Source organism: Hemitrygon akajei, unplaced genomic scaffold (assembly GCF_048418815.1).
Source record: "Hemitrygon akajei unplaced genomic scaffold, sHemAka1.3 Scf000035, whole genome shotgun sequence".
In the NCBI taxonomy this organism is placed as follows: Eukaryota; Metazoa; Chordata; class Chondrichthyes; order Myliobatiformes; family Dasyatidae; genus Hemitrygon; species Hemitrygon akajei.
The window spans coordinates 71,748-93,349 of NW_027331921.1; the positions used below are offsets into that span (position 1 = coordinate 71,748).

Sequence of the window (21,602 nt, forward strand, 5' to 3'; positions counted from 1 at the left end):
TGTACGGAGATTCACTTGTGCCTGAACCCGGTGATGTGTGATGGGCCGGTGTAGATGGAGCTTCACCCACTGTCTGACCAAGTGTGTGTGTGATTAGACCGTGTGGAGGGAGTTTCACTCTGTGTCTGACCCCGGGTGTGTGCGATCGGACGGTGTGGAGGGTGAATCTTTCTGTCGGAGCTCGGGAATGTGTGATGAGGCGGTGTGTAGGCAGCTTCACTCTGTGTCTGACCAAGTGTGTGGGTGATTAGACCGTGTGGAGGGAGTTTCACTCTGTGTCTGACCCAGGGAATGTGCGATCGGACGGTGAGAAGGGTGAATCTTTCTGACGGAGCTCGGGAATGTGTGATGAGGCGGTGTGTAGGGAGCTTCACTCTGTGTCTGACACTGGGAGTGTGAAATGGGATGGGGTGGAGGGAGCTTCACTCTGTATCTCATCCCGGGAGTGTGTGAAAAGACGCTGTGGAGGAAGTTTCACTCTCTGTCTGACCCCAGGAGTGAGTGTTGGGACAGTGTGTAGAGAGTTTGTGATGGGACGGTTTGGAGGGTTATTCGCTCTGTGTCTGACCACGCGAGTGTGGGATGGTACAATGTGGAGGGAGACTCACTCTGCTTCGGACCGCGGGAATGGGTGGTGGGACGGTATGGAGGGAGATTCACTCTGTGTCTGACCCCGGTGATGTGTGATGGGAGAGTGTGGAGGGAGATTCACTCTCTCTGCCCACGGGAGAGTGTGATGGGACGGTGTGGAGGGAGATTCCCAGTGTGTCTGACCCCGGGAGTGTGTAATGGGACGGTGTGGAGGTAGGTTCAGGCTGTCTCTGACTCCAGACGTTTGTGATGTGCAGGTGTTGAGTAGTTTCACTCTGTGACTGACCGCTGGATTCACGAACGAGAAGGACTTTGAATTGTGTAAGGTAAGGAAAAGGTAGGGAAATTGTGGAAATTAGGAAGTACTGTCATTTTTAAGGAACATAAAAGTAGATGAATTTCCGGGTGCTGACAGAATATTCATAGGACCTGGAAGGAAGTTGTAGCAGAAATAACAGGGGCTCTGAGATAAATATTTCAAATGTCATTAGAACCGGGGATTGTGCCGGAGGACTGGCGTATTGCTCAAGTGGTTTCATTGTTTTAAAAGGGTTCTAAGAGTAAACCTCGAAATTATAGGCTTGTGAGTTTGACGTCAGTGGTGGGTAAATTAATGGAAATTATTCTTATTATATATAATTATCTGGATAGACAGGGTCTGAGTAGGAATAGTCAACGTAGAATTGTGCACGGAAGGTCATGTTTGACAAACCTTGTTGAATTTCTGAAGAGGTTAAGAGGAAAGCTGACGAGGGTAAAGCAGTGGATGTTGTCTATATGGACTTCAGTAAGGCCTTTGACAAGGTTCCACACGGAAGGTAAGTTAGGAAGGTTCAATTGTTAGGTATTAATATTGAAGTAGTAAAATGGATTCAACAGTGCCTGGATGGGAGATGCCAGAGAGGAGTGGTGGATAACTGTTTGTCAGGTTGGAGGCCGGTGACTAGTGGTGTGCCTCATTGATCTGTACTGGGTCCAGTGTTGTTTGTCATATACATTAATGATCTGGATGATCGGGTAGTAAGTTGGATTAGTAAGTATACAGATGATACTAAGTTAGGTGACGTTGTGGATAATGAAGTAGGTTTTCAAAGCTTGCAGAGAGATTTAGGCCAGTTAGAAGAGTGGGCTGAGCGGATGGCAGATGGAGTTTAATGCTGATAAGTGCGAGTTGCTACATTTTGGTAGGAATAATCTAAGTAGGACATACATGGTAAATGGTAGGGCATTGAAGAATGCAGTAGAACAGAGTGACCTAGGAATAATGGTGCATATTTCCCTGAAGGCGGAATCTCATGTGGATAGGGTGGTGAAGAAAGATTTTGGTATACTGGCCTTTATAAATCAGAGCATTGAGTATAAAATTTGGGAAGTAATGTTAAAATTGTACAAGGCAATGGTAAGGCCGAAATTGGAGTATTGGGTATAGGTCTGGTCACCGAATTATAGGGAAGATGTCAACAAAATAGAGGGAGTGCAGAGAATGTTACCTGGGTTTCAGAACCGAAGTTACAGGGAAGTTAGAAACGAGTTAGGTCCATATTGTATGGAGAGTAGAAGGTTGAGGGGGGCTTGATAGAGGTATTTAAAATAATGAGGAGAATAGATCGAGTTCATGTGGATAAGCTTTTTTCCATTGAGGGTAGGGGGGATACAATCAAGAGAGCATGATTTGAGAGTTAGGGGGCAAAAGTTTAAGGGCAAAACGAGAGGGAATTTCTTTACTCAGAGAGTGGTAGTTTTGTGGAATGACCTTCCGGTAGAAGAGGTAGAGTCTGGTTCGGTATTGTCATTTAATGTAAACTTGGATATCATATGGACAGGAAAGGAATGGAGGGTTATGGGCTGAGTGCGGGCCAGTGGGACTACATGACAGTAAGCGTCGGCACGGACGAGAAGGGCAGAGATGGTCTGTTTCCGTGCTGTAATTGTTAGCGGAAGTGTGTGATGGGACGGTGTGGAGTGAGATACACTCTGTGTCTGACCCCGGGAATGTGTGATGGGACGGTGCGGAGGGAGATTCACTCTGTGTCTGACCCCAGGAGTGTGTGATGGGACGGTGTGGAGGGAGATTCACTCTGTATCAGACCCCGGGAGTGTGTGATTGGACGGTGTGGAGGGAGATTCACTCTGTGTCTGACCCCGGGAGTGTGTGATGGGACGGTGTGGAGGGAGATTCACTTTGGTTCCGACCGCGGAAGTGTGTGATGGGAGGGTGTTGAGGGAGATTCACTCTGTCTGACCCCTGGAATGCGTGATGGGAGAGTGTGGAGTGAGATTCACTCTGTGTCTGACCCCGGGAGTGTGTGATGGGACGGTGTGGATGGAGATTCACTCTGTGTCTGACCCCGGGAGTGTGTGATGGGACGGTGTGGAGGGAGATTCACTCTGTGTCTGTCGCAAGTAAAAAGTGATGTGACGGTGTGGAGTGGGAATCACTCTTTTTCTAAACCCGGTGTGTGTGATGGGACGGTGTGGATGGAGTTTCAAATTGTGTTCTGATCTCGGGTTTGTGTGAATGGGACTATGTGAAAGAAGGTTCACTCGGTATGATCCGGAGAATTAGTGCTTGGGCGGTGTGCAGGAAGCTTCGCTCACTCTCTGACCATGGGAATGTGTATTGAAAAGGTGTGGAGGAAGCTTCACTCTGTGTCTGAGGCGGCAGCTTGTGATGGGATGCTGTGGAAGGAGCTTCACTTTCCGTATGATCCCATGGTGATCTGACTTCACGTGATTGTGTGACGAGGCTGTCTAGACGGAGATTCGCTCTGTGTCTGGCCCCGGGAATGTGTGATGGGACGGTGTGGAGGGAGCTTCACTCTCTGTCACGATCCAGGATTTGTGATTTGACAGTGTTGAGAGAGCTTCGCTTTGTATGACCACTAAAGCGTGTGCTTGGACCGTGTGGAGTGAGCTGCGATCACAGTCTGACAGGGGAGTGTGTGATGGGACGGTGTGTCGGAAGCTTCACTTGCCAGGAGTGGAGTTATCCTCAATGGACTGGCACAAAACTCTTCCTCGATTGAGCTCATTTCCAGCATCTTTGAGCCATTGTTTGAGCATTCTTTCTTCGCCCCATCGCGAGGTTTTGAAATAATCACGTTGATATGAAATAAAAATCGCCTTTCCTGTTGATCCATCCCTGTCAACAAGTTTGTTCTGTAAATGGGGAACAGCGAACAGTGAGTGACGGTATTGTGTTTTCTGATCGAGAAATTCACAACCCACAGAGAGACACCATGTCGTTGCTGATTTAAATAGTCACGAATACACTCACTAAAGTGAGATTCCCCTGCAAACCATCCTTTTCTTTTGCAGAATCATTCACTGCAGTTATCTGACCTCAAGTCTCACACCCCAAGTTCCGGAACTGATATTTCCCCTCAGCCATCAGTAAGGTGGTACAGGAGCATCTGGACCCACACAACCAGGTTCAGGAACAGCTCTTGCCCGTCAAACATCAGGAAGAAATTTCAGGAGTGCCTGGACTCACACCACCAGTTTTTGGAACAGTTATTACCTTCAATCATAAGGAAGTATGTACAAGGGATTCCGGACGCCACCCGCACCTTCAGGAGTCGTCACTATCCCTCAACCACTTAGAAGCAGGTACAGAAGCCTCAGGACTCACACGACCAGGTTCATGAACTGCGATTACCCCTCAAGCATCAGAAAAGGTGTCCAGGAGATTGGGTACTCACACCACCAGTTTCGGAAACCATTATTACCCCTCCATCATCAGGAAAGACTTACAGGAGCCTCAGTGCGCACACCGACTGGTACAGAGACAGTTATTAACCAGCAACCATACCTTTTATTTCACAAGATGGTTGAGATTTTTACAGAAATTGTGTCACCACTTTTCAGACACACGTACCCAAGCTATCCACCGTTAACACCGTCAAGCTAGTTTCCTCGAGTACATAAAATTTTCCACATGAATTGATCAGTTACTTAATATGCTCACTGTCTGCATCCATCTACTCTGCAACTTAGTTTTGAAACAAATGTCAAAGTGAACCGTGCGAAATAAGATCTAATATCAGAATAGATATACGTCACCGCATACAACACGGAGATGTGTTTTTTTTTAATATCGTGGACATACAAGACAAATTAAATAACCCATTGTCTTATACTGCAACTCTTGAGCAGCAGGAAGTCGGGTGATGTGGGCTGGCAGACTGATTCATCGATAGAGCTTGTTTTCAGACCTTTGTTTTTAACTTGATCCTAATTACTGCATACCGTTTCTGTTTTCAGAACAGAAGACTGGCTCCCGTCTACGACCAACAACTAAACAACGGTAATTTTAAAAAAATAATCCAAATGGCTTAAAAGGTTATAAATGGCAGCAGCTGACTTTAGAAAGCTGATCTTGCAAATTTACGCGAGGCAAACTGGCCCGCTAAGTGAAAATCCAGACACAGAGTGAAGCTCCCTCCACATCCTGGGCCCGTGTACCTCCTTCTAACTGGAAGATGGACATCCTCGTCCGGAAACCTCAGTCAGTGCGGATTGGCAGTGACGTCACCGATCTACAGATGGTTTTGAGGAAGCAGAGAGGCTACAGAATGGTTCAGAGAGATTGAGAGAATGGGGAAAGAAGTGGCGGATGGGTTTATGTATGTCTATGCACTTTGGTAGAAGAAACATATACTACTTCCTAAATGCTGAAAAAAGACAAGATATTTGCGGCGCAAAGGTAATTGGGAGAACTTGGGCAGATTCCCTCAAAGTTAGTTTAGAGGTGGAGTCGGTGGCGAGGAGGCCGAGTACAATGTAGCATTCATGTGAAGAGGATTCGAATATAAATCAAGGATGCAAAGTTGAGAGTTTATAATGCACTGCCGAGGCCTCAGGGAAGATTGTGGACAGTTCTGGGTCCGTTATCTAAACCGGCCAGGTGTGCTTGCTTTGGAAATTTTTGAAATGAAGTTCACGAAGATGATTCCGGTATTGAGATGCATGTCAAATCAGGAGCATTTGGTGGCTGAAACTCTGAAGACTGGGGAGGGGCGTGGGGTTGGGGGTGTTGCCGAAACTGACGGGATGTTTCAAAGCCTCGATACAGCAGATGCGGAGAGAATTTTCCCACTGGTGGGAGAGTCAGAGACCAGTGGTTCCACATCAGAACAGAGGGCCCTCCTTTCAGAACGGAGATTGGGGGGGGGGGAAGATTTATTTCAACAGTACGTGCTGAATCTCTGGACGTCAATGCCACAGGCGGCTGTGGAGGACGCCATTGGGTATATTGAAGTCAGAGATTGAGAGATTCCTGATTATTAAGGGCATGAAGAAACACGCAGAGAAGGCAGGAGATTTGGGCAGTGTGGGAATTGTATCCGCCATGGTGAAATGACGCAGCGGACTCGATGGACCAAACGGTCCGGCACTGTTCCTATATCTAACTTTGAGAAGGATAAACGCAGATCGGAGATGTCAGTGTTGCAGTTGAACAAAGGAGACTATGGAATCATGAGGGAAGAGCTGGCCAAAGTTGACTGGACGGATAGCCTAGCAGAAAAGACAGTGGAACAGCAATGGCAGGTATTCTTGTGAATAATGCACAAGGTGCAAAATCAGTTCATCCCCCGGAGAAGGAAGGATTCAAAGGGGGGAAATAGGCCACAGTGGTTGACAAAGGAAGTCAGAGATTGCATAGCATTAAAAAAAAGGAAGTATGACAAGCTAAGGTGAGTGGGAGGACAGATGATTGGGACATTTTTAAGGAACAACAGAACTTAACTAAAATGGCAATACGGGGAGCAAAAATGAGGTACGAACGCAAGATAGCCAGGAATATAAAGGAGGATAGCAAAAGATTGTTTTAGGTATGCGAAGAGAAAGAAGATAGTTAAGAACAATGTTGGGCCCTTGAAGAATGAATTGGGTGAAATTGTTATGGGAAACAGAGAAACGGCAGAAGAATTTAATAAGTTCTTCAGATCTGCCTTCACTAGGGAAGACACAAGCAATCTCCCAGATGTATGGATGGGCCAAAGACATAGGATAACAGAGGAAATTAAACAGATTGACATTCGGAAGGAAACTGTGATGAGTAGACTGATGGGACTGAAGCCTGACAAATCCCCAGGTCCAGATGGTCTGCATCCTAGGGTACTAAAAGAGGTGGCCCTGGAAATTGCGGATGCATTGGTAATCATTTTCCATGTTCGTTAGATTCAGGATCAGTTCCTGAGGATTGGAGAATGGCTTATGTTATCCCGCTTTTTAAGAAAGGAGGGATGGAGAAAACAGAGAACTAACGTCCTGTCGGCCTAACATCAGTAGTGGGGAAGATGCTGGAGTCCATTATTAAAGATGAAATAGTGACATATCTAGATATCAGTGATAGGATTGGGCCGAGACAGCATGGATTCTAAAAGGGCAAATCATGCTTGACTAATCTATTGGAGTTTTTCGAGGATGTAACCGGGAAGTTAGACAAGGGAGATCCAGTGGATGTAGTGTACCTCGATTTTAGAAAGGCATTTGATAAGGTCCCACATAGGAGATTGGTGGGTAAAATCAGAGCTCATGGCATTGGGGGGAAGACATTGACATAGATAGAAAACTGGTTGGCAGATAGAAAGCAAAGGGTAACGGTGAATGGGTGCTTGTCGGAATGGCAGGTGGTGACTAGTAGGGTGCCACAGGGCTCGGTATTGGGACCACAGCTGCTTACGATTTACATCAATGTTTTAGATGAAGGCATTGAGAATAACATCAGAAAGTTTGCTGAAGATACTAAGTTGGGTGTCAGTGTGACATGTGATGAGGATGTTAGCAGAATTCAGGGTGACTTGCATAGGCTGAGTGAATGGGCAGATACTTGGCAGGTGACGTTTAATGAGAATATGTGTGAGGTTATCCACTTTGGGAGTAAGAACAGAAAGGTAGATTATTATCTGAACGGTGTAGAGTTAGGTAAGGGTGAAATACAAAGAGATCTAGGAGTCCTTGTTCATCAGTCACTGAAGATGAATGAGCAAGTGCAGCAGGCAGTGAAGAAGGCTAATGGAATGTAGGCCTTTATTACTAAGGGAATTGAGTGCAAGAGCAAGGAAATCCTTTTGCATTTGTACAGTGCCCTGGTAAGACCACACCTGGAGTATTGTGTACAGTTGTGGTCTCCAGAGTTAAGGAAGGACATCCTGGCTATAGAGGAAGTGCAGCGTGGATGCACAATGTTAATTCCTGGGATGTCCGGACTGTCTTACGCAGAGAGGTTAGAGAGACTGGGCTTGTACACGCAGGAATTAAGGAGATTGAGAGGGGATCTGATTGCAACATATAAGATTATTAAATGATTGGACAAGATAGAGGCTGGAAATATGTTCCAGATGCTGGGAGAGTCCAGTACCAGAGGGCATGGTTTGAGAATAAGGGGTGGGTCATTTAGGACAGAGTTAAGGAAAAACTTCTTCTCCCAGCGAGTTGTGGGGGTCTTGAATGCACTGCCTCGGAAGGCTGCGAAGGCTATTCTCTGGATACTTTCAAGAAGGAGCTAGATAGGTATCTTATGGATAGGAGAATCAAGGGATATGGGAAAAAACAGGAACCGGGTATTGATCGTAGATGATCAGCCTTGATCTCAGAATTGAGGTGCAGGCTCGAAGGGCCGAAAGGTCTACTTCTGCACCTGTTGTCTATTGTCTATTGTCTATCTGTTGGTCTTATTTTAAGTTCCTCTGTTAGACCATAAGACCACAGGACATTGGAGCAGAATTCGGTCATTGGGTCTGCTCCGCCATTCAATTATAGCTGATCCTTTTTTTAAACCTCCTTAAACCCACTTCACGGCTTTCTCCTCATAACCTTTGATGCCGTGTCCAATCAACAACCGATCAATTTCTGCCTTAGATACACCCAGCGACCTGGCTTCCACAGCTGCATCAAGTTCCCCAAGTTTTCTCCCATTACACACTCCCGTGGTCAGACACGGAGTGAATCTCCCTCCACACCGTCCCATCACACACTCCCGGGGTCAGACACAGAGTGAATCTCCCTCCACACCGTCTCTTCACACACTCCCGGGGTCAGACACAGAGTGAATCTCCATCCACACCGTCCCATCACACACTCTCGAGGTCAGACACTGATTGAATCTCCCGCCACACCGGCCCATCACACACTGCCGGCGTCAGACACAGAGTGAATCTCCCCCCATACCGTCCCATCACACACTCCCGGTTTGAGACACAGAATGAAGCTCCGTCTACACTGTCTCATCGCATATTCCCGAAATCAGTTACAGGTACTGGTACAGGTTTTAAAGGCGTTTCAGTTGAGATTCACCAGGTTAATTGCAGAGATATTGGGGTTAGACTATGAGGAGAGATTGAGTCTCCTGCGCCTCTACTCGCTGGAATTCAGAATAGGAGATGAGATCGTATAGAAACAGATAAAACATGAAACGTGAGAGATAAGACAGAGGCAGGAAAGTTGTTTGCACTATTAACAATGACCTGGATGAGAAAGTGGATGATGCGTTATTGGTAAGATTTTTGACAGTGTCCCCTAATTAAGCTTTCATCTATGTTTCATCACATAAAACATTAAAAAAAACCTACAGCACAATACAGGCCCTTCGGCCCATAAGGTTGTGTCGAACATGTCCCGACCCGAGAAATTACTAAGCTTACCTACCGCCTTCTATTTTCCTAAGCTCCATGTACCTATCAAAAAGTCTCTAAAAATACCCTACTGTATCCGCTTCCACCACGTTTGCCGGCAGCCCATTCCACGCTCACATCCCTCTCTGAGTTAAAAAAAACTTACTCCTGACATCTCCTATGTACCTACACCCCAGCAACATAAACCTGTGTTCACTTGTGCCAACCATTTCAGCCCTGGGAACAAAAGCCTCTGATTATCCACACGACAAACGCCTCGCAACATCTTATACACCTCTATCAGGTCACCTCTCATCCTCCGTTGCTCCAAGGAGAAAGGCCGAATTCACTCAAACTATCCTCAGAAGACATGCTCCTCAATTCAGGCAACATCCTTCTAAATATCCTCTGCACCCTTTCTATGGTTTCCAAATCCATCTTGTAGTGAGACGACCAAAATTGAGCACAATACTCCAAGTGGGATCTGACTGGGGTCCTCGATAGCTGCAACATTACCTCTCTGCTCCTAAATTCAATTCCACCATTGGTGAATGCCACTATAACTTATGCCTTCTTAACTATTGCGTCAACCTGCACAGTGTTTTTAACGTCCTGTGGGCTCGCATCCCAAGATCACTCTGATCCTCCGCATTGCCAAGAGTCTTACCATTAATACTATATTCTGGCATCATATTTGACCTACCAAAATGAAGCGTTTCAGAGTTATTTGGGTTGAACTCCGTCTGCCAATTCTCAGCCCCGTTTTGCATCTTATCAGTGTCCCGCTGTAACCTCTGACAGCCCTCCACACTATCCACAACAGCCCCAGCGTTTGTGTCAACAGCAAACTTGCTAACCCATCCATCCACTTACTCATCCAAGTCATTTTTACTGTTAGAGAAAACTTTCCCTGCCTCTATCTTATCTATCACCTTTCATATTTTATCTGTTTCTAAACGATCTCCTCTCATACTCTGAATTCCAGTGAATACAGTCGCAGGAGATTCAATCTCTCCGCATAGTCTAAACCCCCTCATCTCTGCAATTAACCTGATGAATCTCCTCTGCACCGCCATCGAAATCAGTGCATGCTTTCTCAATTAAGGAGACAGGAACTGCATGCAGTACTCCTGGTGCGTCCTCATCACTCCCCTGTGCAGTTGCAGCATAATCACTCCGCACTTAAATTCAATCCTTCAAGCAATGAAGTCCAACATCCTTTTTAAACAGAAGCAAGAGGCTGAGAGTGAAAGAGTAAAGGCATCTCGGAGAGCAAGGTTGTCTTTCACTGCTGGGGAAGTGAGACTACACTGCGCAGGGGCGTGACGTAGAGCACAAAAGGTTTAAAAAATACCGCCATATACAGCGGGAAGCGTTGAGAGGGGGCAGTATAATGAGAAGGAGCAGAGTGACAAGGCATTGGCTCAAAAGGCTTCGGCATGAACAGCCAGAGGTGAGAACATGTTCCGGTAGTTGTTTTTTTTTTTGTTTGTTTTTTTTTCCGCTTGGAGTAGAGAGAGTGCCGGGCAGGATGTTGGAATATTCCTCTTCCAGGATGTGGAAAATCAGGGAGACATCCGGTGTCCCTGCGGGAAGTGCATCCAGCTGCAGCTCCTAACAAACCGCTTTACGGAACTGGAGCCGGAGCTGGATGACCTCCGGATCATTCAGGAGAATGAGGAGTTTATAGACAGTAGTTTCTCGTAGGTTGTTACGCCAAAGAAGTAGCTCACAGTTAACCTGGTTACCGTCAGGCGAGGGAAGAGAAAAGGGCAGTCCGAGCAGGTTTCCCCTGTGACCATTGTCTTCAACAAGTATACCGATTTGGATACTGTTGTGGTCGATTACTTACCTGGAACAAGCTGCCACTGAGTCTGGTTCTGCAGGGCAGAATGGAGGGTGGAAGACGTGGAGAGCGGTAGTGATAGGGGACTCGGCAGTTAGAGGTACAGACAGGAGGTTCTGTGGTGGTGACAGAGACTCCCGGATGGTTTGTTGCCTTCCGGGTACCGGGGACAGGGATGTCTCCGATCGCGTACACAGATTTTGAAGTGGGACGGTGATCAGACAGATGTCATGGTACACATCGGTACCAATGACAAAGGAAGAAAGAGTGAAGAGGTCCTGATGCGTGAGTATAGACAGCTTTGTAGGAAGTTAAAAGCAGTTTCTCGCGGGTGGTAATCACAGGATTGATACCTATGTTACGTGCCAGTGAGAGTAAGAGTAGGATGCTCTGGAGGATGACATGTGGCGGTGGAATTGGAGTAGGGGCAGGGTTTCAGATTTCAGGATCATTGGGACCTCTTGATATAACCATATGATCATATCACAATTACAACACGGACACAGGCCATCTCGGCCATTCTAGTCGGTGCCGAACGCATACGCTCACATAGTCCCACCTACCTGCACTCAGTGCAAAACCCTCCATTTCTTTCCTGTCCATATACCTATGCATTTTTAATGACAAAATCGAACCTGCCTCTACCACTTCTACTGGAAGCTCGTTCCACACAGCTACCACTCTCTGAGTAAAGAAGTCCTCCCTCAATTTACGCCCTAAACATTTGCCCCTTAACAATCAATTCACGTCCTCTTGTTTGAATCTCCCCTGCATTCAATGGAAAAAGCCTATCCACTTCAACTCTATCTATCCGCCTCAAAACTTTAAATACCTCTATCAAGTCCCCACTCAACCTTCTACGCGCCAAAGAATAAAGACCTAACCTGTTCAACCTTTCTCTGTGACTTAGGTGCTGAAACCCAGGTAACACTCCAGTAAATCTCCTCTGTACTCTCCCTAATTTGTTGATATGTTTCCTATAATTCGGTGACTAGAACTGTACACAATATTCCAAATTTGGCCTCACCAATGGCTTGTACAATTTTAGCAATACATCCTAACTCCTATACTCAATGCTCTGATTTTTTTAAAGGCCAGCATACCAGAAGCCTTCTTCACCACGCTATCCACACGAGATTCCACATTCAGTGAAATATGCACCATTATTCCTAGAACACTCTGTTCTACTGCATTCCTCCATGCCCTACAATTTACCATGTATGTCCTATTTTGACTATTCCTACCAAAATGTAGCACCTCACACTTATCAGCATTAAACTCCATCTGCTATCTTTCAGCCTACTCTTACAACTGGCCTAAATCTCTCTGCAAGCTTTGAAAACCTACTTCATTATGCGCAACGCCACCTATCTGAGTATCATCAGCATACGTACTAATCCAATTCACCACCCCATCATCCAGCTCATTAATGTATAAGACAAACATCTTTGGACCAAATTCAGATTCCTGAGGCACACCAGTAATTACCGGCCTTCAAACTTACAATCCGTTATCCACCACTACTCTCTGTTATCTCCCATCAGCCACTGTTGAATCCATTTTACTACTTCAATATTAATACCTAACGATTGGACCTTCTTAACTAACCTTCCGTATAGAACCTTGTCAAAGGCGTTACTGAAGTCCATATGGACAACATCCACTGCTTTACCCTCGTGAACATTTCTAGTAACCTCTTCAGAAATTTCAACAAGGTTTGTGAAACATGACCTTCCACACACAAATCTATGTGAACTGCTCCTAATCAGACCCTGTCTATCCAGATAATTAGATATACTGTCTCTGAGAATACTTACTATTAATTCAGTCACCACTGACGTCAGACTTACAGGACGATAATTGCTAGGTTTACTCTTAGAACCCTTTTTAAACAATGGAACCACATGAGCAATTTAACAATCCTCCGGCACCATCCCCGTTTCTAATGACATTTGAAATATTTCTGTCAGAGACCCTGCTATTTCTACACTAACATCCCTCAAGGTCCTAGATAAAATGCTGTCAGGTCCCGGAGACTTATCCACTTTTATATACTTTAAAAGCTTTTGTACTTCCTCTTCTTTAATCATTATCGTCTCCATAACTACCCTACTTGTTTCCCTTACCTTTCACAATTCAATATCCTTCTTCTTATGAGCACCGATGAAAATAAATTGTTCAAAATCTCCCCCATCTCTTTTGGCTCAACTCATAGCTGCCCACTCTGATTCTCAAAGGAGCCAGTTTTATCCCTCACTATCCTTTTGCTATTAAGCTTCTGGAACAGGTGGGACCTGTACAGGAGAGATGGTTTACACCTGAACTACAAGGGTACGAATATCCTTGCAGGGAGGTTTGCTAGTGATTTTGGGGAGGGTTTAAACCAGATTTGCAGGGGGATGGGAGACAGTGTTCCAGAGCAGACAGTGGAGCTGAGGTGAAAATAAATGTTGTTAACAGTTCTTGCAAAATCAGAAATAGATGGGTTGTGTGTGCTGATAATAATCTTCTGAGGTGTGTCTATTTCAATGCTCGGAGAATTCCGGGGAAGGCTGACAAACTGAGGGCATGGATTGACACATGGAATTACGACATTATAGCCATTACTGAAACTTGGCTGCAGGAAAGGACAAATGTTCCAGGGTTCCGATGATTCAGATGTGATAGAGGAAGAGAAATGAACGGTGGGGAGAGGGAACGTTGGCATTGCTAGTCAGGGAAAATGCTACTGCAGTGCTCGGGCAGGACTGATTAGAGGGTTTGTCTACCGAGGCCATATGGGTGGAGCTGAGAAACAGGAATGGTATGACCACATTAAATAGGTTGTATTATAGTCCACCCAATAGTCAGCGAGAATTAGAGGAGCAAATCCGCAGAGAGATAGCAGACCACTGCAGGAAACATAAAGTTGTGATAGTCGGGGATTTTAATTTTCCACATATTGATTGGGTCTCCCATACTTTTAAAGGTCTAAACGGGTTAGAATTTGTAAAATCTGTTCAGGATTGCAATATTAGATCTCTTATTAGGAAACGAGTTAGGACAGGTGACGAAATTGTGGATGGGGGGGCACTTTGGTTCCAGCGATCATAACGCCATTACTTTGAACTTGATCACGTACAAGTTAGATCTGGTCCTCGGGCTGAAGTTCTAAACTGGAAAAAGGCCATATTTGAAGAAATAAGAATCTAAAACCGTGGATTGGGGTAAGTTGATCTCTGGTAAGAATGTGATTGGTAAGTGGGAGGCCTTCAAAGTAGAATTTTTCAGCTAGTATGTTCCTATTAGGAATAAAGGCAAAGTGAATAAGAATAAAGAATCCTAGTTCTCACGGGATATTGGAACTCTGATAAAGAAGAAGTGAGAGATATAAGTCAAGTATAGGAAACAATGAGCAAATAAGGTATTTGACTAGTACTAAAAAGGCAAAACAATCTTTAAGAAAGAAATCAGAAGGGCTAAAAGAAGACAGGAGGTTGATTTGGTAATCATGGTGAAGGAAAATCCAAAGACCTTCTGCAGGTATATTAAATGCAAAAGGATAGTAAAGGATAAATTTGGTCCTCTGAAAGATCATAGTGGTCTGCTACGTATGGAATCAAAATAAATGGGGCAGATTTTATATGTTATTTTTTTCCCGTCCCTTTTATAAGGAAACTGACATGGAATCAACGGAAATAAGGGAAACAAGTCGTGAGGTGATGGATCCTATACTGATTGAAGAGGAGAGGGTGCTTGCTATCTTGAGGCAAATCAGAGTAGATAAATCTGCAGGACCTGACAGGGTATTCCCTCGGACCTTGAAGGAGACTGGTGTTGAAATTGCAGGGGCCCTGGCAGATATATTTAAAATGTCGGTATCCACGGGTGAGGTGCCGGAGGATTGGAGAAGAGCTCATGTTGTTCCGTTGTTTAAAAAAGGCTCTAAAAGTAATCCGGGAAATTTTAGGCCGGTAAGTCTGACGTCTGTGTAGGTAAATTATTGGAAGGAGTACTGAGAGATAGCATCTACAAGGCTTTGGATAGACAGGGAATTATCAGGCAGAGCCGCAGTGGCTTTATTTGCGATAAGTCATTTTTAATAAATCTATTAGAGTTTTTCGAGGAGGTTACCAGGAAAGTGGATGAAGGGGAGGCAGCGGATGTTGTCCACATAGACTTCAGTAAAACCTTTGACAAGGTCCCGCATGGGAGATAAGTTAGGAAGATTCAGTCGCTAGGTATATATGATGAGGTGGTAAATGGGATTAGACATTGTCTCAGTGGGAGAAGCCAGAGAGTTGTAGTGGAGGATTGCTTCTCTGAGTGGAGGCCTGTGACTAGTGGTGTGCCAAAGGGATCAGCATTGGGTCAATTGTAATTTGTCATCTATATGAATGATCTGGATGATAATGTGGTAAATTGGATCAACACATTTGCTGATGATGCAAAGATTGGAGAAATGGTGGACAGTGGGGAAAGTATCCAAAGCTTGCAGTGAGATTTCAACCAGAAAGATAAATGGGCTGAAAATGGTAGGTGGAGTTTAATATAGACAAGTGTGAGGTATTGCACTTTGGAAGGACAAACCAAGGTAGAACATGCAGGGTAAATGGTAGGGCCCTGAAGAGTACAGCAGAACAGAGAGATCTGGGAATACAGATACAAAATCCCATAACAGAAGCTTCAAAGGTAGACAGGGTCGTAAAGAGAGCTTTTGGTACTTTGGCCTTTATAAATCAAAGTATTGAGTATAAGAGTTCGAATGTTATGGGGAGGTTGTATAAGGCATTGATGAGGCCGAATTCGGAGTATTGTGTGAAGTTTTGGTCACCTAATTACAGGAAAGATATTAATAAGGTTGAAAGAGTACAGAGAAGGTGTACAAGGATGTTGCCGGGACTTGAGAAACTGAGTTACAGAGAAAGGTTGAATAAGTTAGGACTTTATTCCCTGGAACGTAGAAGGATGAGAGGAGATTTGATAGAGGTATATAAAATTATGATGGGTGTACATAGAGTGAATGCAAGCAGGCTTTTTACACAGAAGCCTAGGGAGAAGAAAGCCAGAGTGCATGGGGTAATGGTGAAGTGGAGAAAGTTAAAAGGGAACATGGGGGGGGGGGTTCTACTTCACACAGAGAGTGTTGGAAATGTGGAATGAGCTACCAGATAAAGTGGTAAATGTGAGCTCACATTTAATATTTACATGGATAAGAGGTGGGACTAGGCAGAAAAATGTTTCGGCACAGCCAGGAAGGGCCGAGAGGCCTGTTTCTCTGCTGCAATGTTCTATGGTTCTAACAGACTGCGATATCTCTATAGATATGTTCCTCCTAATCCAGCAGACTATTCACTCGTCTACAATGTAGCTCCAAAGTCATGGCGATATATTTCTTATTCCTCATTTTCTCATTCCCATTGATGAAGGAAGAGCAGTAGATGTAGTGTATATGGATTTCAGGAAGACATTTGTTAAAGTACCCCATTCAAGGCTTATTGAGAAAGTAAGGAGGCATGGCATCCAAGGGGGACTTACTTTGTTGATCCGGAGCTGGATTGCCCATAGAAGTGGTTGTCCATCATTGCTGTAGACGGGTCATATTCTGCACGGAGGTCGGAGATCAGCGGCGTGCCTCAGGGATCTGTTCTGGGACATTCAATCTTCCTGATTTTTATAAATGTCCTGGGTGAGGAAGTGAAGGGATGGATTATTAAGACTGCTGATACCACAAAGGTTGGAGGTGTTGTGGATAGAGTGGCGTGCTGTTAGAAACAGCGGAACATTGTTAGATGCAAAACTGGACTGAGAAACAGCAGATGGAGTTCAACCCAGAGAAGAGTGAAGCGGTTCATTTTGGTAGGTCAAATGTTATGGCAGAATATAATAGTAATGGCAAGACTCTGAGCAGTGTGGAGGACCATAGGAATTTTGGGTCCGAGTACATAGGAAGCTCAAAGCAGCTGCACGGGTTGACTCTGTGGTTAAGAGGGCATACGGTGTATTGGTCTTCATTGACAGTGGGATTGAGTTTAGTAGCCAAGAGGTAATGTTACAGCAATATAGGACCCTGGTCAGACCGCACTTGGAGTACTTGCTCAGTTTTGGTCGCCTCACTACAGGAAGGTTTTGGGAGCCATAAAAAGGGTTCAGAATATGTGGTATGTATATCAAGAATGGTTGAAAAGAGATAAATATTTAATGAATATACTGCTGGTTGCTGGTTTAAAAGATTCTTACAAGGAAATGGTTATTAGATCAGAGCCCAGGCTTAAGTGCATGGATGGAAATTACAATGGACATTACAAAATGGAGAAGATACCAGCATCTGTTAATTCTAAGTTGGAACAATTTGATTCATATTGGGAAAAATGGTTTAACTGCATAACACCCCATAGGCCTGATTTTATTCTCAGAAAACAATGAATATGTTGTAAAAAAAGATCACTCCCTACTTGCACATCGTTTCTTCCTTTCGCTTGTTCTTTCTTTCATCTCTTTTCTATAAGTGATTTCCTCAGATAAATATTATGTGGAGATTTGTGGCATATATGACTATATGGTATATATGTACAGTATCTGAAATACATCTTATGGAAATGTTTGTTTTATGATGAACTTCAATAAAAAATATAACAAAGAAAGGGTACAGAGGAGATTCACAAAGAATTTGCCTGGATTGGGGAAGCACGCCTTATGAAAACATGTTGAATTAACTCGGCCTTTTTATCCTTGGGACGAAGGAGGATGAGAGGTGCCCTGATAGAGGTGTATAAGATGATGGGAGGTATTGATCGTGTGGATCGTCAGAGGCTTTTTCCAAGGGCTGAAATAGTTGCCACAAGTGGACACAGGTTTAAGGTGCTGGGGAGTAGATACAGAGGAGATGTCAAGGGAAAGTGTTATACGCAGAGAGTGGTGAGTGTGTGGAATGGGCTGCCGGCAACGGTGGTGCAGGCGATACAATAGGCTCTTTGTAAGGTAGGGTCATGTTCAGCACAAGTTTGAGGGCCGAAGGGTCTGAATGGTGTTGTAGGTTTTCCATGTTTCTATGTTTCTACCCACAAAGCCTCACTTAGACGAGTTCTCTTCTCTGTTCTGACTGTGCTCTGCGGTGACATTTGCTGAGCCCTGTAATGTCAACCCTCCTCCTGTAATCATTCCGCTTTCTAGCGTCTAAAAATAGGGAAACCCGAAAATTCGTGCTGTCCTGCTTGCTCCTCCTACACCCTGTTCTCAATAATGACTACAATATCATAGTCACTGTTTTGATTCATGCCCTGGGCTCAACTGCGCTTCTTAGAAGCTTCCTGCATTGAAATATACGGAGCTCAGGGGACCAGTCGCTTGATGCACAACCTTTTGATTCCTGACTTTTTCTGAGGTCTGAACAACATCTGTCTCCATTTTGACTCCGCTACCTGCTCTCGAACTCTGAATCCCATCCCCCTGCGCCTCAGGTTCATCTACTCTCCCAAAAACCCTCATGCACATTACTGACAAACCTTCCCGCTAGGATATCTGTTCCCCTCCAGTTTATGTGTAAATCGTCTCACATCTCTTCTGTTGACATCCCACGTTCCTTGGAATAAACACAATGATTTCTGAAGCCCTCCCACCTGCACCGTAGCTTGAGCCACGTGCTGAACTGTATGGTCTTCCTGTGTCTGGGCACACTGGGACGGGTGGTGGTCCAGTCCTTTAATTTAATAGCTAAATCTCTGACCTTACTGTGCAGAACCACCTTCTCATACATACCGATTTCATTGGTACGTATATGGACCAGGACGTCGAGCTGCTCACTCACCCACTTAAGAATCATAGAATCTTTTTGCAATTGCAGTTGAGCCTCTTTCTATTGCACTTAAGTCAACTACATTATTTCAAGGTGTTAGGAGAGGGGTCAGAGAACACTGCCATTGAAATCCTCTCAATTCACATCTAACACTGATGTGCTCTCCACCCTCAAAATTTTATATCAATTTCACTGTCACTGTACGTTCCCATCAGTTCAGTTTTGGGTCCCAATCAGAGACAGCTTCTATTTCTTCCCTCCACACTCGATTCAGTTTTTAGACAATGAGGTTTGAACGGTCTTATGCGCATTAAGGATTTGTGCACTGATAATATTTTTAACAGATTTGATAACCTGTGCAGTAAATATGGCCTTTGGCATCATCATTTTTTTTCAATACCTGAAGATTCTCCACTTTGTCAAGGAAAAAATTCCCTAATTTCCTGATCTAGCACCTGCTATGTTGTGGGAGAAACTCACTCTTAGCTTTTATAATAAAGGGCTGATCTCTGTACTATACTCGCAGCTGATGTCTTTGGGAGTTCAAGATCTAAATAAAACTACGATTAGCTGGGAGGATGACCTTGGTGTGGATCTGGCTGAGGGATATTGGGCAAAAACACTGAATAGGGTTCATTCCTCGTCATCATGTGCTAGACTGGGGCTCATACATTTTAAAGTTTTACACTGTACATTTAAGTAAAGCCAGGCGTGCTGACATATATCCTGGGACAGACGCTGGCTGTGACAGGTGTTCCTTCTCTCCGGCTGGTTTAGTGCATGCATTTTGGTCTTGCCCTCATCTTGATGGCTACTGGGCACAAGTTTTCTTTAAATAATCAGTGAGGTTTTGGGGTGATACTGAGACCTTGCCCGCTTATAGCTGTATTTGTTGTGGCAGATGATGTTGTGGGTTTAAATGCAAACCAGTCGGATATCATTTCACTTACATCGCTTTTGTCCCGTAGGAGAATCTTGCTGGTCTGGAAATCTGCCACTCCCCCATCTGCTGCTGCTTGGTTAGAGGACGTAATGTTTTATTCTGAAATTAGAAAAGATTAAATTGACTCTGAGGTAGTCTGTGAGTAGGTTCTATTCGAAATGGGAGTCTTTCTTGTCATATTTTGGGATTCTGAAGGATTAACCTACTAGCTGAGGGCATGTGATTGTACTTGGGAATTTGCTTCCCTTTTAACACGCATATGGTTCAGCTCACAGGGTGGTTGATGAATTGTCATACGAGTGTATTCTGGATCATCTGAGATGGTGTATATATGTGTGGGACTTTGCCTTGAAGTAGTGTGGGGGTATGGCTGTGAAATGTCCGTACTTGTTTTTGTGAAGTGTTGTATTGTAAATAGATTAGCTGTCATTGTATGTTCGGGGAGGGCGGGTGAGGGGAGGTTTGTTTAGCGGTAAGATACAAAAGTAAAATGGAGGAAAATGTAATCCATTATGTATTCTATATTGTGCCGTTCCTTCAGTAAAATATATTATAAAGAAAGAATCACAGAGAAGAAATGGTGTGCTGTGAAATGAGGAAGGAAGGGGAGGAGAGTGGGGCCACAGAAAGGGTGTTTAGATTCAGCCGTTGGTGCAGAACGTGTGAGGCGCCATTTTCTTGTTCCCTGTCTTTGTTTGGAGTCTACTTAAACGCCGAAATCTACTGACCCATGGCCAGGAGTCACAGACAGAGGGAGAATCCCTCCATCCAATCCCATCACACACTCCTGGAAACATGCACTGAGTAACGCTCCCTCCTCAACGATCAACACACCCCCGGGATCATACACAGAGTGCAACCCCCACCATATTGTTTCAACACACACTCTGGGGTCACACACAGAGTGAGGCTCCGTCCACTCCATCCAAACACGCAGATGCTTGGTCTGATAACCAGCGAAGAACTCTAAATATTATCCCATCACACTCCCGGCGTCAGACATGTGAAGTACCTCCCGCACCATCGCAGCACACCCTACTGGAGTCAGCAAAATTACTTAACCCTCTCCCTCCTCCGTTCTTCCCACTCACCAATACCCAGCATTTCGGCTTTCCTGTAGTCTTGAATCGTGTTGTGTCTCTCGGAGATGGTGTGTGTGTGTGTGTGTGTGAGCGGATTGTGTGCTGCCGTTAGAGGAAGGAAGGGGAGGAGAGAGGAGGCCAGGGAAAGGGTGGTGAGTTTGCAGCCACTGATGCAAGTGGTGTGGAACACGTGACCGGCCTGTGCATGCAGAGTTGTGGAGAGATTCAGAACCTGGCGATCGATAGCCATGGTCCGGGGGGAGGTGAAACACCAGCCATCATCTCCCCCTCATACTCCCCACAATTGCCTGTGTCACAGAGTGGGAGGAGAGTGGAGGGACGACGTAGTTGGAGAGCGTTTAGCGGGTGGAGTGTATCACACAGAAGGGGCGGGGCGTATGGGTACGGACGCGATGATGGAGACGGCAAAGTGTGCGTGGGAGTGGGTGGGTCACGGAGACGGGGTTGCTTGTAGGGGGGGAGGTTGGGTGACGGAGACTGGATAGTGTACTGTAGTCTGTGTGATGGTGACTGGGAATAGTGCAGGAGTATGGTGACGGAGTCGGGGAGTGGTTTTGGAGAGGGAGGGTGTTATGCATACGAGGAGGACTGTATTCGTGTTACAGTGCAGGGCCTGACTCTGTGTTGGTATCGTTGAGTGGTGAGTTCCTGCTGTGGTGCAGAGCCTGTCAGTGTGTCAGTGTCACGATGAGGGGCGTGTTCATGTTAGATGTGGGTTTTGGCAGTG

The 21,602-nt window shown here is 45.1% G+C and overlaps 1 protein-coding gene across 3 annotated transcripts in view; it reads right to left on the bottom strand.

Moving 5' to 3' along the window:
- LOC140720073 (uncharacterized) overlaps window positions 1-20,955 on the bottom strand; it is a 42,408-nt gene extending 21,453 nt beyond the window's left edge. For all 3 annotated transcript variants that reach the window (XM_073034973.1, XM_073034974.1, XM_073034972.1), the window contains exons 1-3: window positions 20,864-20,955; window positions 19,780-19,871; window positions 16,573-16,719 (exon numbers count right to left, since the gene is read on the bottom strand). The gene's annotated coding sequence lies outside the window, so the exon portion shown is untranslated. The remainder of the gene's footprint in view (window positions 1-16,572; window positions 16,720-19,779; window positions 19,872-20,863) is intronic.
- Window positions 20,956-21,602: the final 647 nt, after the last annotated feature.